General features: G+C 36.5%; 1 long non-coding RNA gene across 3 annotated transcripts in view; it reads right to left on the bottom strand.

Moving 5' to 3' along the window:
• LOC139187180 (uncharacterized) overlaps window positions 1-16,655 on the bottom strand; it is a 75,607-nt gene that overhangs the window by 33,293 nt on the left and 25,659 nt on the right. The window contains exon 1 of one of the 3 annotated variants that reach the window (XR_011570792.1): window positions 15,654-16,021. The exons of the other annotated variants lie outside the window; for them this stretch is intronic. This is a non-coding gene — a long non-coding RNA (uncharacterized lncRNA). Of the gene's footprint in view, window positions 1-15,653; window positions 16,022-16,655 lie in introns of those variants that run through there. 3 annotated transcript variants of the gene reach the window in all.

Raw genomic sequence — 16,655 nt, 5'->3', positions numbered from 1 at the left:
ATTTTGTCCAAATTTCATAAAATTTTATGCTAAATGTCCATTATTTGTTTTCATACCTTATTCAGGATTCCACACTGTACATAGCTGCATTGGGCAACTTCAGCCACATGCAACAAATTTTTTTTTTTATTTTATTTTTAAACTTTACAATATTGTATTGGTTTTGCCAAATATCGAAATAAATCCGCCACAGGTATACATGTGTTCCCCATCCTGAACCCTCCTCCCTCCTCCCTCCCCATACCATCCCTCTGGGTCGTCCCAGTGCACCAGCCCCAAGCATCCAGTATCGTGCATCGAACCTGGACTAGCAACTCGTTTCATATATGATATTATACGTATTTCAATGCCATTCTCCCATATCATCCCACCCTCTCCCTCTCCCACAGAGTCCAAAAGACTGTTCTATACACCAGTGTCTCTTTTGCTGTCTCGTACACAGGGTTATTGTTACCATCTTTCTAAATTCCATATATATGCGTTAGTATACTGTATTGGTGTTTTTCTTTCTGGCTTACTTCACTTTGTATAATAGGCTCCAGTTTCATCCACCTCATTAGTACTGGTTCAAATGTATTCTTTTTAATGGCTGAGTAATACTCCATTGTGTATATGTACCACAGCTTGCTTATCCATTCATCTGCTGATGGACATCTAGCTTGCTTTCATGTCCTGGCTATTATAAACAGTGCTGCGATGAACATTGGGGTACACATGTCTCTTTCCCTTCTGGTTTCCTCAGTGTGTATGCCCAGCAGTGGGATTGCTGGATCATAAGGCAGTTCTATTTCCAGTTTTTTAAGGAATCTCCACACTGCTCTCCATAGTGGCTGTACTAGTTTGCATTCCCACCAACCGTGTAAGAGGGTTACCATTAAAAAAATGGGCCAAAGAACTAAATAGACATTTCTCCAAAGAAGACATACAGATGGCTAACAAACACATGAAAAGATGCTCAACATCACTCATTATCAGAGAAATGCAAATCAAAACCATTATGAGGTACCATTTCATGCCAGTCAGAATGGCTGCGATCCAAAAGTCTACAAGCAGTAAATGCTGGAGAGGGTGTGGAGAAAAGGGAACCCTCTTACATATGCAACAAATTATGGTAAATTCTCTTTTCATTTTTATTCTGTTAGAAATATTTCCTAATGTTCCTTGTTATGGCTTCTTAGATATACCCATCATTTAAAAGTGGACATTTAATTTGCAAATGCATAGGGTTTTTAAAGTATCTTTAATATTAATTTCTTATTTTGATATTAATTTCCCATTTAAATGTTTTGTTCTCTGCAATTACCCTCTATGTTTTATCAGTCTTCTAACTTTATTGAGGTTTTCAATGGCTAAGTCAAAGATCTCTCTTGGTAAATGTCACATTGCACTTGAAAATATGTGGGTTATTTTAAAATATCTTTTGATATTGATTTCTAATATAATTCCAAAGTGATAAGAGAATAGACTGTGTGATTTCAATACCTTTATATCGTGAAACTTTTGCATCTTATTTTATATTCCTGGATATGTTCTAGTGTCTGCTAGTTTATAGTCTATGGGAGCTTGAATATAATTTGTACCCAGCTGCTGTGTGAAAATTATATAAATCTTAGTTATGTTGAATTGGTTCATGGTGCTTTTCAGGTCTGCTATATCATTTTACCTTTCTGTACATTCCTTCTACTGATTTTTGGGAGTTTGATATTGAAACTCCAACTAAAAATATTAATTTACATACTTAAAAATAATTATAATATATACTGGAACTATATGTAACTTTGTTCTGTATTTTCCAAGTCTCCTGTAAATGTGTTATCAAACTTACATACTTTTAAAAATAAAAAATACACATGAAGCTTTGAATTCACTGAATTATCATGAGAACATAGAAGGAAGGCTCTTATGGGATTGCTTTTAACTGTGGGACATGGAGTAAAAATCAAAGATATTTCAGGCCAGTGCCTTTATACAGGCATTAAAGCCATTTGTAAAAGTTTCCTTTATATTCTTGATTGAGTTTGGGCTCAATTCATTTATCGATGAGTAAGTCAAACCAAATCAAGTCAACCAGCTTCCCTATATTCTTTCTTTCTTTCCTTAATTTTTACTTTCTTCTTTTTTTGGAGCAACAGAAGTTAGGTTAGCAAGCCATTTATTTGTTTAAAATACTCATTCATCAACCCACAATGTAGATGTAAAAACAACACAGACTGAGGGCCTTTATCCAATCTAACGTAGTCAATGCTGATCTTCATGCCATAAACATAATAGCTTACAGCACTCATACTGTGTTTATGTGCTATGGACTGAGTGTTTTTATTTTGGAAATTCATATATTGAAGATCTAGACCCCAGTGTGATGATAATATGAAAGTAATTGGGAGGTAACAAAGTTATGTTTTTCTTGTAGGCATGTATGGATGTGAGAGTTGGACTCTAAAGAAAGCTGAGTGCCCAAGAATTGATGTTTTTGAACTGTGGTATTGAAAAAGACTCTTGAGAGTCCCTTGGACTGCAAGGCGATCAAACCAGTCAGTTCTAAAGGTAATCAGTCCTGAATATTCATTGGAAGGACTGATGCTGAAGCTGAAGCTGCAATACTTTGGCCACCTAATGTGAAGAACTGACTCGTTGGGAAAGACCCTGATGTTGGGAAAGATTGAAGGCAGGAGAAGAAAAGGACGACAGAGGATGAAATGGTTGGATGGCATCATTGACTAGATGGACATGAGTTTCAGCAAGCTCCAGGAGTTAGTGATGGACAGGGAATCCCGGTGTGTTGCAGTTAATAGTGTCACAAAGAGTCAGACAGGACTGAGAGACTGAACTGAACTGAACTGAGGTCGTGAGGGTCTCATCTTCATGAATGCGATTAGTGCACTTACAAAATAGAAACACTAAAAGAGATGATCTCTGTCTCTACCACATGAGGATACAGCAAAAGGAAACCATGTACAACCAGAAAGAAGGCTTTCTCCAGACACCAAATCATCTGACAACGTATCTTGGACTTTCCCATCTCTAGAACTGTGGGTAATAAATATTTGTTGTTTAAGCCACCCAGACTATGGTAATATGTTATAGCAGTCCACACGGACCAAGACTGTGTGTGTGTTTGTGTGTGTGTGTGATAAAGAAACAAAGAGAGAGGGGGAAAAAATGGACTGAGTAGGCAATTTTTGAGTCCCAACGCAAAATCAAAATGCATACCTTCTCCAAAAATTATTAAAAATTTCAAGACAGCAACATCAGACCATTAAACAAAGCATGGGGGCCCTGTGAGACTGCACAGGTAGCATGTTCAAAAATCTAGCCCTAGTGTGAGACTATGGTGACTGTGACCAATGCAGCAAGAGTAACTGTACTAGACAAGAGTACTATACCAAAACATATAGATGCAAAAATAAATCTATCTGGACTATACCATACTGCCCCACCAGTTTTTTTTTTTCTCAAAAAAAATAATATCTTCCTAATTTTGTCAGTCCTAACCATATAGACAAATTGATGGGAAAGAAAATCATGCAAAAATTAATACTTAATAAATATGATGAGGAAATTATTCATAAAGTATTAAATGGTACTAGGTCATCTTTTCTTGAGCAATGGCTTGAAATGAAATTGTAATAACAGCAGCAAAACAAGTTGGATTTAAAGGACATGCAGGATTGTGCAATTACTTCTGCAGCTGATGAAATGTAAATGCTTAAAGCTTACAAAATAATTACAAGGCAATTATGGAAAGAAGGTCTGTTTTGTTCACTCAATTCAGGTACTATGGAAAAAGTTAGTGTGTCAAACTATTAACTTTGAGTAATTTAATCACCATCCTGAAAGCTAAAATAAGATATTCTGGTGTCTTGCCAAAGGGGAAAAATAAAGCCTGCAGCAACTACAATTCTTTTCGATTTCTTTGTCGAGAACCAAGCAACTCTCTTGTAACAGTTACTTTCCATGGTTAGATAAGACAGATAGATAAATGCAATATTGCCAATGCAAGTAGGTAAATCTTTGTTTCTTAAAGCTTATTCTTAAGATAAATACTTGCCTCATCTTCTAGTGAAGGATAATATTACTTAAACCTGTTGAAAATCAAGCTAGGAGAAGAAGGCCAATCACTTCAAATTGTTATCAAATTAAATATGTGATAATCCTAAACTTTGAAATTACTTTATGATTATTATCAGGATTAATATGATTTGGGAAAATGTCATCTTGATTCTTCCACAGAAAACTACCTACATGAGAAGGTTTCAATTTGCTAAGATTTACACATCTCTTCCTAAATTGTATATGCTATGTCAAAGGAAAGACTCATTTTGGCTTAGTGCTGTCTCTCAGTGTATCCTTTTTTATGATTATAGCAGATAATTGGGAAGAATTTGTGTGTGTGAGTATGAAATCTTTTATGGTTTCTAATTGGCTTTAACTTATGAAACATGGAGATTAAACATAAATGTCAATAGTTTCTGACAATTTAGGACATGGGTAACCTTATGAAAGATATACTTTAGTTTCTTCAACTAGTTTAATATCAACTTGATAGGATTTTGATGAAAAATAAGACATCATGCAAAATGCAGGGCTGGATTAAGCTCAAGCTGGAATCAAGATTGCCAGGGGAAATATCAATAACCTCAGATATGCAGATGATACCACCTGAATGGCAGAAAGTGAAGAGGAACTAAAGAGTCTCTTGATAAAGGTGAAAAGGGAGAGTGAAAAAGCTGGCTTAAAACTCAACATTCAAAAAACTAAGATCATGGCATCTGGTCCCATCACTTCAAGGTAAATAGATGGGGGAAAAATGGAAACCGTGACAGAGTTTATTTTCTTGGACTTCAAAATCACTGCAGATGGTAACTACAGCCATGATATTAAAAGATGCTTGCTCCTTGGAAGAAAAGCTATGGCAAACTTAGACCACATACTAAAAAGCAGAGACTTCACTTTGCTGACAAAGGTCCATACAGCCAAAGCTATGGTTTTTCCAGTAGTCATGTACAGGTGTGGGAGCTGGTCTGTGAGGAAGCCTGAATGCTGAAGAATTGATGCTTTCAAACTGTGATGCTGGAGAGGACTCTTGAGAGTCACTTGAATAGCAAGGAGATCAAACCAGTCAATCCTAAAGGAAATCAGTTCTGAATATTCATTAGATTGCTGCTGAAGCTGAAGCTCCAATATGTTGGCCACCTGATGCAAAGAGCTGACTCACTGGAAAAGACCCTGATGCAGGAAAGATTTAAGAGCAGGAGGAGAAGGGGGCAACAAGGGTGAGATGGTTGGATGGCATCCATTGACATAATGGACAATTAGAGTGAGCAAACTCTGGGAGATAGTGAAGGAAAGGGAAGCCTGGTATGCTGCAGTCCAGGGAGTCACAAAGAGTCAGACATAACTGAGTGACTAAACAAGAAGATTGCTTAATTAAAAAAAAACCAAACTAACTCTTAAAAGATCTATAATACTGTCCAAGTGTTATAAACATCACTGCTGTTTCTATTTCTCAGAAGTGGAATGAATTGACTTTTTTCTTAATATACAGTTCAGTTCATTCATTCAGTCCTGTATGACTCTTTGCAACCCCATGAACTGTAGCACACCAGGCCTCCCTGTCCATCACCAACTCCCAGAGTCCACCCAAACCCATGTCCACTGTGTCGGTGATGCCATCCAGCCATCTCATCCTCTGTTGTCCCCTTCTCCTCCTGCCCTCAGTCTTTCCCAGCATCAGGGTCTTTTCAAATGAGTCAACTCTTCGCATGAGGTGGCCAAAGTATTGGAGTTTCAGCTTCAACATCAGTCCTTCCAATGAACACCCAGGACTGATCTCCTTTAGGATGGACTGGTTGGATCTCCTTGCAGTCCAAGGGACTCTCAAGAGTCTTCTCCAAAGCACAGTTCAAAAGCATCCATTCTTCGGTGCTCAGCTTTCTTTATAGTCCAACTCTCACATCCATACATGACTACTGGAAAAACCATAGCCTTGACTAGACAGAACTTTGTTGACAAAGTAATGTCTCTGCTTTTTAATATGCTGTATTGGTTGGTCATAACTTTCCTTCCAAGGAATAAGGTCTTCTAATTTCATGGCTGCAATCACCATCTGCAGTGATTTTGGAGCCCAGAAAAATAAAGTATAAATATACAAATACAGGGGGAGCCTGGTGGGCTGCCGTCTATGGGGTCACACAGTCGGACACGACTGAAGCAACTTAGCAGTAGCAGCATACAATTTATTAGTTATTTCTATGTCTATATTAATTATGCTATGGACTTACTCTTCTTAAGACCTATAATACTACATTCTGCTGGTAGCATGTATACATGTTATATATTTACATGCATTTCTTATCACAATCATGAAAGGCTTAAAAGGAAAAATAATTTCCCACATGCTTTGGAGAAAATACTAGACATTCAAGCATAAAACTCTGGGTATCTTTACCAACAAATGTTATTTGAATTAAACCACTTTTCCAAAAAATATTTATAAACCCTTTTGAAAATATGACTTACATGGTGTAATAGTGGCAAAATCCATAATCTGTAGATTAATCCACATTTATCTTAATTTGAATTGGTGTCATGAAACCTCCAGAGAAAACATGGCCATGGGAAAAAAAAATTGGCCAGGGAAAAATAAACATTAATACAATTTGTTTTAAGATGAAGGATTTTAGCTACAATTATGGTGTATGTTCCAATTCTTTGCACTTAAAATAGCCAAAGCAATTTACCTGGCAGAACTGAACTGAACAATTAGAAGTTTTTGAAGGTTTGTGCCTTTTGAGGCAGTTCAATGATTTCAGGCAAACTGGTTGAAGCATTTTACATTTTCTTTGGGAAACAGCTGAAATCCACAAACAGATATCTCTTCAGGAAGTAGTGCTGGATGAGAAAACCTCAACAGGAATTAAAAAACTATTCAGGCAAATCTGGCCTTGGAGTATAGAATGAAGCAGGGCAAAGGCTAAAAGAGTTTTGCCAAGAGAATGCACTGGTCATAACGAGCACCCTCTTTCAACAACACAAGAGAAGACTCTACACATGGGCATCACCAGATGGTCAACATCGAAATCAGATTGATTATGTTCTTTGCAGCCAAAGATGGAGAAGCTCTATACAGTCAGCAAAAACAAGACCAGGAGCTGACTGTGGCTCAGATCATGAGCTCCTTATTGCCAAATTCAGACTGAAATTGAAGAAAGTGGAGAAAACCACTAGACCGTTCAGGTATGACCTAAATCAGATCATGAGCTCCTTATTGCCAAATTCAGACTGAAATTGAAGAAAGTGGAGAAAACCACTAGACCATTCAGGTATGACCTAAATCAAATTTCTTATGATTATACAGTGGAAGTGAGAAATAGATTTAAGGGACTAGATCTGATAAGACAGAGTGCCTGATGAACTATGGAATGAGGTTTGTGACATTGTACAGGAGACAGGGATCAAGACCATCCCCAAGAAAAAGAAATGCAAAAAAGGAAAATGGTTGTCTGAGGAGGCCTTACATGTAGCTGTGTAAAGAAGAGAAGCAAAAAGCAAAGGAGAAAAGGAAAGAGATACCCATTTGAATGCACAGTTCCAAAGAATAGCAAGGAGAAATAAGAAAGCCTTCCTGAGTGATCAATGCAAAGAAACAGAGGAAAACAATAGAATGGGAAAGAGATCTCTTCTTAGATATCTCTTCAAGAAAATTAGAGATACCAAGGAAATATTTATGCCAAGATGAGCTCAATAAAGGACAGAAATGGTATGGACCTAAAAGAAACAGAAGATATTAAGAAGAGGTGGCAAGAATATACAGAAGAACTGTACAAAGATCTTCACAACCCAGATAATCACGATGGTGTGATCACTCACCTAGAGCCAGACATCGTGGAGTGTGAACTCAAGTGGACCTTAGGAAGCATCACTACGAACAAAGCTAGTGGAAGTGATGGAATTCCAGTTGAGCTATTTCAAATCTTAAAAGATGATGCTATGAAAGTGCTGCACTCAATAAGCCAGTAAATTTGGAAACTCAGCAGTGGCCACAGGACGGGAAAAGGTCAGTTTTCATCCTAATCCCAAAGAAAGGCAATGCCAAAGAATGCTCAAACTACCCCACAATTGCACTCATCTCACATGCTAGTAAAGTAATGCTCAAGATTCTCCAAGCCAGGCTTCAGCAATGCGTGAACCATGAATTTCCAGATGTTCAAGCTGGATTTAGGAAAGGCAGAGGAACCAGAGATCAAATTGCCAACATCTGCTGGATCATGGAAAAAGCAAGACAGTTCCAGAAAAACATCTATTTCTGCTTTATTGACTGTGCCAAAGTCTTTGACTGTGTGGATCACAATAAACTGTGGGAAATTCTGAACGAGATGGGACTACCAGACCACCTGACCTGCCTCCTAAGAAATCTCTATGCAGGCCAAGAAGCAACAGTTAGAACTGGTCATGGAACAACAGACTGGTTCCAAATAGGGAAAGGAGTATGTCAAGGTTGTATATTGTCACCCTGCTTATTTAACTTATATGCATAGTACATCTTGAGAAATGCTGGGCTGGATGAAGCACAAGCTGGAATCAAGATTGCTGGGAAAATATCAGTAACCTCAGATATGCAGATGACACCAACCTTATGGCAGAAAGTGAAGAAGAACTAAAGAGCCTCTTGATGAAAGTGAAAGAGGAAAGTGAAAAAGTTGGCTTAAAGCTTAACATTCAAAAAACTAAGATCATGGCATCCAGTCCCATCACTTTATGGCAAATAGGTGGGGAAACAGTGACAGACTTTATATTTGGGGGCCCCAAAATCACTGCAGATGGTGACTGTAGCCATGAAATTTAAAGATGCTTACACCTTGGCAGGAAAGTTATGACCAACTGACACAGCATATTAAAAAGCAGAGACATTACTTTGCCAACAAAGGTCCATCTAGTCAAGTCTATGGTTTTTCCAGTAGTCGTGTATGGATGTGAGAGTTGGACTATAAAGAAAGCTGAATGCTGAAGAATTGATGCTTTTAACTGGTGTTGGAGAAAATTCTTGAGAGTCTCTTGGACAGCAGGGAGATCCAACAAGTCCATCCTAAAGGAAATTAGTCCTGAATATTCATTGGAAGGACTCATGCTGAAGCTGAAACTCCAATACTTTGGCCACCTTCTGCAAAGAACCAACTCATTGGAAAAGACCCTGATGCTGGGGAAGATTGAAGGCGGGAGAAGAAGGGGACAACAGAGGATGAGATGGTTGGATGGTATCACCGACTCGATGGACATGAGTTTGGGTAAACTCTGGGAGTTGGTGATGGACAGGGAGGCCTATCGTCCTGCAGTCCATGGGGTCGCAAAGAGTCGGACACGATTGACTCTTTTTCAGTCACACGAGTGACTGAACTGAACGGAGATGGTTACCAAAGACAAATCTGAGAGATTAAAAATCCAGGAGGATCAACTCATAGAGGAGCCCTATACTCTTGTGAATTTTATCGACAGGAGCTTGACCAGTTTCCCCCAGTGAATACCTGAGAAAAATCCCCTCCTGCTTGTGGCAAGAGAAGGGGCAAAGCAACCATTTTGAAACATACTGGAGCACTCTGTTCTTCTTAATAAGGTCTGCCCCGAGGGAAAAGTAGTTAACCAGAGCTCCCTGGTGTCTCAGGTGGTGAGGAATCTGCCTGAAATGCGCGAGACCTGGGTTCAATTCCTGGGTTGGGAGGAAGGGAACAGCTACCCACTCCAGTATTCTGGCCTGGAGAATTCCATGGACAGAGGAACCTGGCAGGCTATAGTCCATGGGGTCCTAAAGAGTTGGACATGACTGAACAACTTTCACTTTCACTTTTAACCTGCTGGAGTATTATCAGATCCTACCTGACCTGGGGAAAAGGAAATAACCAGCCATAGCCCACTCTACCCATACTGCTCCATCTAAGAGGATGAAAAAAAATGACTCACCAAGTTCACAGTCCAGAAGCACAGGCTACCAAAAGACTGAAACCTCATCGTAGGTCATAGAATGCATCCTCTTCCCACACATTTGTTGTTGTTCAGTCGTTAAGTTATATCTGACTCTTTGTGACCCCATGGACTGCAGCACATCAGGCTCCTCTGTCCACCATTCTATTTGGGAGTTTTCTCAAATTCATGCTCATTGAGTCAGTGATGCTATCTAACTATGTCATTCCCTGCCGCCTCCTTCTCATTTTCCTTCAATTGTTCCCAACATAGTGTTTTCCCACAGCTTACCACCCCATTGCTAAAGGACTATTTACAGCAATTCCTTTGACCCAGTACCTCAAGAAAAAATTTATAAGATGTACTAAGAGGCAAAAAGCACAGTTTAAATGGCAAGCATCAAAGCCAGACTCAGATGTGAAGGAGATGATAGCAAAAATGAAGGGTGGTGGGTAAAGTATAGTGATTTAGCAGTAAGTGTTCAGTGGTCAGCAGGGTGTAGAAAGTGTACATTATTGGGCATAAAGCGAACGTTTGAAGCAGTAAACAATATTGACACTGAATGGCCTCTGATAAATGAAGATTGCAAATTTTGAGCCCTAGAGCACATAATAAAATAAGGGAAAGGCAAGAAGCAAATAGAGAAAATAGAATGCAGTTCAAAAAAATACTGATTAACCCCAAAGATCAAGAAAGTGGAAACGAAGGAACAAAAAACAAAAGAGACAAGTGATAAGCAAATACTAGCATGGCAGATTCAAACCCAGACGCACAGGTAATTATACTAAGTGTAAATAGACCATAGAATAATTTAAATGAAGAAAATGTCAGACTAAACACAAAAGCAAGACTGAACTATATGCTTTGTAGGAGAGATGCACTTGAAATACAAAGACATAAATATTTGGGGATATAGAGCTGGTATGGTGGCTTCCTGAATACCAGCAGAAAATTGTATGGTAAAGAGTAGCATAAGATTAAAAAGACAAAAGTAGGTAAAACTCAGAAAAGATATAACAGCACAACTATCCAAACTGACTTAATTGATATTAACAAAATACTAAACAAAAAATAGAAACATATTTCAATCTTACATGGAGTTTTTAATCCCCATAAACCATAGTTAGGGCATAAAATAAATCTCCCAAATTGTAAAAGTATTGACATCTCATTGATGTCTTTGATCAGAATGGGGTTAAACTAAAAAATTAACACCTATAAGTTATCTAGAAAAATTACAAAATATTTGGAAATAAAATAATATGCCTTAAGTAACCCATGAGGTACTAAAGAAATTCCAAAAGAAGTAATTATTTTGAACTAAATAATAATGAAATTAACATATTACAATTTATTAGAGCAAGCAAAAGCAGAGTTTATATGGAAATTTATAGTTTTAAATGTCTTTAGTAGGAGAAACAGGCCAATATAAAAATTATGTATTTAAGTTTCTACTTTTAAAAGTCTAGGAAAAGTAAAATAAAGCCTTAGTAAATAAATGTAAGGAATGTAATAAAGGAATGTAAAAAATGTAATAAAGATAAGAACAGAAATCAATGAAGTAGAGAAATCTTTTAAAACCAAAAGTTAGTTCTTTAAAAATATTAGTAGGGTTGATAAACTCCTAGTCAGAATAATTTTAAATGAGATAAAGAAAACAAATCAATAATATTAGTAATGAAAGAGGGATATGAATGCAGACCATACAAAAACACTGAAAGGTTTACAAGATAATATTTGGAACAACTTTGTACTAATATATGTAGATCCTTTTTTAAGGTTTATTTATTTATTAGCATTTTAAAGTTTTTAATGAATTTGTTACAATATTGCTCCTGTTTTATGTTTTGGTTTTTTGGCCACAAGGCATATGTAACCTTTGCTCCCCAGGCAGGGTCTGAATCGGTGCCCCCTGCATTGGAGTATGGAATCTTAACAACTGGACTACCAGGGAAGTCTCTGTGCTAATATGTTTAATAACCTAGATAAATAGGTCAAAGGCATTAATTTATCAAAACAATATCAGGAGAAAAGTGAATTCCAAATAGCCCTAAATCTGTTTTAAAAGAAATTAATGCAAAATAAAACACTCTAAATTCCAGATCCAAATGATTTTACTGATAACTTTAAATAAATAGTAAGTGAAAACAAACATTAATTTCATACAATTCCTTTATAAATCAGCAGCAGAAGGAACATTTCCATCTCATTTTATAAGGCCAGTATAACCTGAACATAAAACCTGAGAAAGATACTACAAGAAGAGAAACTCATAGAACATATAATAGTTTAAAAACTAATATTAATGTTGGCAACTTGATTTCTCTGCAAAATGTTAACAAATTGAATCCAGGAGAGTACTGAATTTAGCAGTATATAAAACACTGAATTCAGCAGTATATAAAAGGATTACATACCATTACTTAGTGCAACTGATCTCAGTAATGCAAGGTTGGTTCCACATTTTAAGTCAATCAATGTAATAAACTCCTATAACAGATCTAAAGAAAACATTAAAGTAATCTTAAATTCAACACCATGTCATGATAAAAAGTTTCAGGAAACTCAAAATTGAAAGACATTTGTTCAATTTGATAAAAAGCTTTTGAAGTGAAAAAACTACAGCTAATAATATACTTAATGGTTAAAGTCTGAAAGCTTTCCTTCCAAAACAGGAGCAAGGCAAACATGCCCACTGTCACCATTTTTATTTAATATTACACTAGAGATATGATAAAGAGAAAATACTAAAGAAACATGCAGGACAGAAAGACATAGGCAAATCTATTGACAGATGACAGGACTGCAGAGAACTCTGAGGAATCTAAAAAAAAAACAAACTTCTGGATTCTATAAGCAAATTTAACAAGGTCACTCAAGGACTTCACAATAGCCAACACAATGCTGGAAAAGAAAAGAAAAATGAAGTCCTTAAACTATCTGATTTTAAAGCTACAGTTATCAAAACAGTGTTTCATAGGTATAAAGTTAGATCAGTGGAACTTAGATCCAGAATCTAGGCAGAAATCATATGTAGGTGATTATATACTTTTTGACAAATGTGCCAACAAATTTCAATGCTGAAAGTATAGTCGTTTCAATAAATAGTGCTGTCAAAAATATCTGTATGAAAAACAGAAAGAACTTTGACTCTTGAATCACATTTTCATAGAAATGAATTTGAAAAGTAATGTAGAATTAAACATAAATGTTAAATTTATAAATCTTTTAAAGAGAACATAGGAGAACATCTTTTTAACCTTGTGTTAGACAAAGTTTTCATAGAAAAGACATAAAACACAGTATTAAAAAGTAAGAATAAATGAAACTCCACTAACGTTCATAATTTCTGCTCTTAAATGACATCATTGAGAAGAAAGAAAAGGCAAGCCATAGATTGGAAGACAGGATTTTCCACAAATATGCAAATATAAAATATATACATATATTTACATACAAGTGGTAAAGTGTTTGTATGCAAATATATAAAGAACCCTCACAACTTAATAATATGAAGAAAGACAACCCAACAAAAAATTCACAAAATATTTGAAAAGATATAAAATGACCATTAATTACATTAAAAGAGCCTCAGTAAAGTTAATGACCAGGAAAATTAATATTAAAACCAGTGAGATATTAAATCTTACTTGCTAAAATGACTGGTATTAAAAAGGCTAGCAATACCAAATGTTAGCAATGATATCAAGCAAGTGGGACTCTCACAGATGACTGGAAAGGTGAAAAATAGTACAATCACTTTGGAATATAGAAAGTCACTTTCTTGTAAAATTAATCATACACTTCCCATATAACACAGCAATCCTACTCCTACTTGAGATAAAGTAAAACTTTTTTCCACACTAAGAGTCATATAAAATTATTCATAGAAATTTTATTTATGGTAGTCAAGAACTAGAAACATTTCAAATATCAATCAGTAAGTAAATGGAATAACAAACTGTGGGGGTATTCATACAACAGAGTATACTCAGCAATGACAAGGGACAAACTACTGATACATGCAATGACATGGAGAAAACGAAGAAAACAAGCACCACTGACAAATATATATATATACACATATGATACATGTATAGAATATATATTAATATATATTACGTATATATTTCAGGTATGAACAGAGTCCAACACAAGAAAATTATATCTTAATTTATTCACATATTCCAGGTGTTTTTGCATCATGTAAAACTAGAAAGGCTTTAATAATATGGATGATCTGGAAGGCATAGTGCTTTCTAGGTGAAATAAGTCAGATGGAGAGTGACAAGTTCTGTATGTTATCATTTATATGTGGAACCTAAAAAATGAATGAATGTAACAAAACAGAAATAGACTCACAGACATAGAGAAGAAACTAGTGATTACCATTGGGGGTTGAGGAGAGGGACAAAATAAGGAGAGGGGATTAAGAGGTACAAACTACTACATATGTAAAATAAACAAGCTAATTGTACAGCATAGAAAATATAGTCAACATTTTCTAGTAACTTTAAATGGAGTATGAACTGTAAATATATTAAATCAGTCTGCTGTACACCTGAAACTAATATGAAATGAACTATACCTCGATTAAAAAAAAAAAACTGTGAAGGCTTTGCTCACATGTTTACTGTGACACAATCAAAAAGTCCCTTGGTATATATTCTTCTACCTCACAATTCACATCAGTTATTAATACCACTTTATATCATGTACCACCCACCTCTTTCTGATGCTTTTCTCACTCACTGTTTGCGTCTTACAAAACTTCTCATAGTACAGATCTGGGAGTCAAACACTTCCTGTTCTCTCCTGTTTAACCAAGTCCAAAGGGAAGCACCCAAATTAGCCAAGATGCTCATTTCCCACCAATGCTGACAAAGATGTCTGCCACTGAGAAGCAGCTCAGCTACTCAGGTGGGAAATACTGCTACAGAGCAGACAGCTGCTCTCAATGCCAGAACAAACAGGTGCAGATTTTATTGATGCAAAAGAAGTGAAATAAACAAGACAAAATAGAGATCCACTCACAAATACAGATTTTCTAGAGTAAAAGCAGGGAAGTGGACCTTCAGAGTAGATAACAAAGTGCCCTTTGCTGATCAAGTTCAAAGTCACATTCCATGATTTTAGAGTTCTTATGGCATGTCTGACACATACTACAGTTTCATTGCCATTAGGTTATTTTCTAATAACAGAAAAATGCTTACAAGAAAGAGGTACAGATTCATAAAACCTTTTCATTATTTTGGGATAGAGAGGTGGTAAGTTGAGAAAAAAAAAAGGCCAAGGCATTTTACACCATCTCTCCAGTGATAGGGTGCTTCCCAGGTGGCTCCAGTGGTAAATAATCCTCTTACCAATGCAGGAGACAAGACAGAAGAGGCACAGGTTTGATCCCTGGGTTGGGAAGATCCCCTGGAGGAGGAAATGGCACTTCACTCCAGTATTCTTGCCAGCAGAATCCATGGACAGAGGAGCCTGGCAGGCTACAGTCCATGGGGTTGTAAAGAGTTGGATAGAAACTGAGCATCTGAGCATATCAAGTGATAGAACCTGTGTATGTATATCTTTACCCCTTGGTATGAACTTAGCGATGTGGTTTGTTTTAGCTAATGGAATATTAGAAACAATGATGCAAATTAAAACTTAAAAAGTGCTTAAAAAGTAAAAGTTTAAAAAAAATTGGAACTTACTGTTTTTGGAACTCAGTTTCTATGTGAAAAAGCCTGGGTTAACCTTCTGAAGACGTATAGTTTATCAACCCTAGCAAAAAACCAGACATGGAAAAGGTCACCCAGGATCAATCAACTCTCATGTGATTCATAAGCTAATTGCAGTGACTTCAGTGAATCCAGGCAAGATAAACAGTAACTCAACTGAGACCAGTCCAAACTGTCTACTCATTGAGTCAGGAGTTAATAAAATAGGTTTGCTGTATTTGTTACACAGTAATACTTGACCGATACAGACAGCATAGCCAGCTCAAAGCTGCAAAGGGATTAAAGTGAGATGACCATTTTCTGCTGAGTTCTGAGTCATAACACAGATCATATTTCTTGCCAGAGCAGTGACCTCATTCCTCATGACATTGAGTCATATTCTAACTCCAGTAAGTTGAAGACAAAAGAAATCTGTAACACTGCCTAACATCATTCACCATATCAAAGAAAATTTACATTGTATTTTTTTCACTTTTCAATTTATGTTGGCATCATGTATACAGAGCCCCAAATCTGACCTCAAAAGAGTGAATCAGTGAACTCCAGAAGGCTAAGAGATCTATGTTCCACTCACACAGCATCCCTGGAGGCCGCCAAATTTCATTATAACTCAAAACAATCACACATTCTTGCCAAGGAGCTCATTCAAAAACTACAAGGAAAAATCTGCCAATGGTGGGGGAAACTTATATCATATAGAAATTTTTAGGCAGAAAGAAAGGAAAGTGGATGTCATATCTGGAAGGGGTCATCTAGGAACTTCTTAGAATGCAGATTCTGATTCAGCGTGCCTGGGATCTTTCCAGTTCTAATAGCTCCCAGGAAATGTCATTGCTACCATTCTACAGATCATATTTTGAAAAAGAAGGTACTAGGGTCTCTCCTGGTTCTTGGGTAGCATAAATGACTTTGATAAGATTCATAAAGTTATACTTAGCCATTCATTATTGGATACCGGAATTACTATTTTATTGG

Source organism: Bos indicus, chromosome 15 (assembly GCF_029378745.1).
Source record: "Bos indicus isolate NIAB-ARS_2022 breed Sahiwal x Tharparkar chromosome 15, NIAB-ARS_B.indTharparkar_mat_pri_1.0, whole genome shotgun sequence".
NCBI classification, from domain to species: Eukaryota; Metazoa; Chordata; class Mammalia; order Artiodactyla; family Bovidae; genus Bos; species Bos indicus.
The sequence above is the reverse complement of the archived record's forward strand: the minus strand, read 5'-3'. Positions and strand labels throughout refer to the sequence as shown.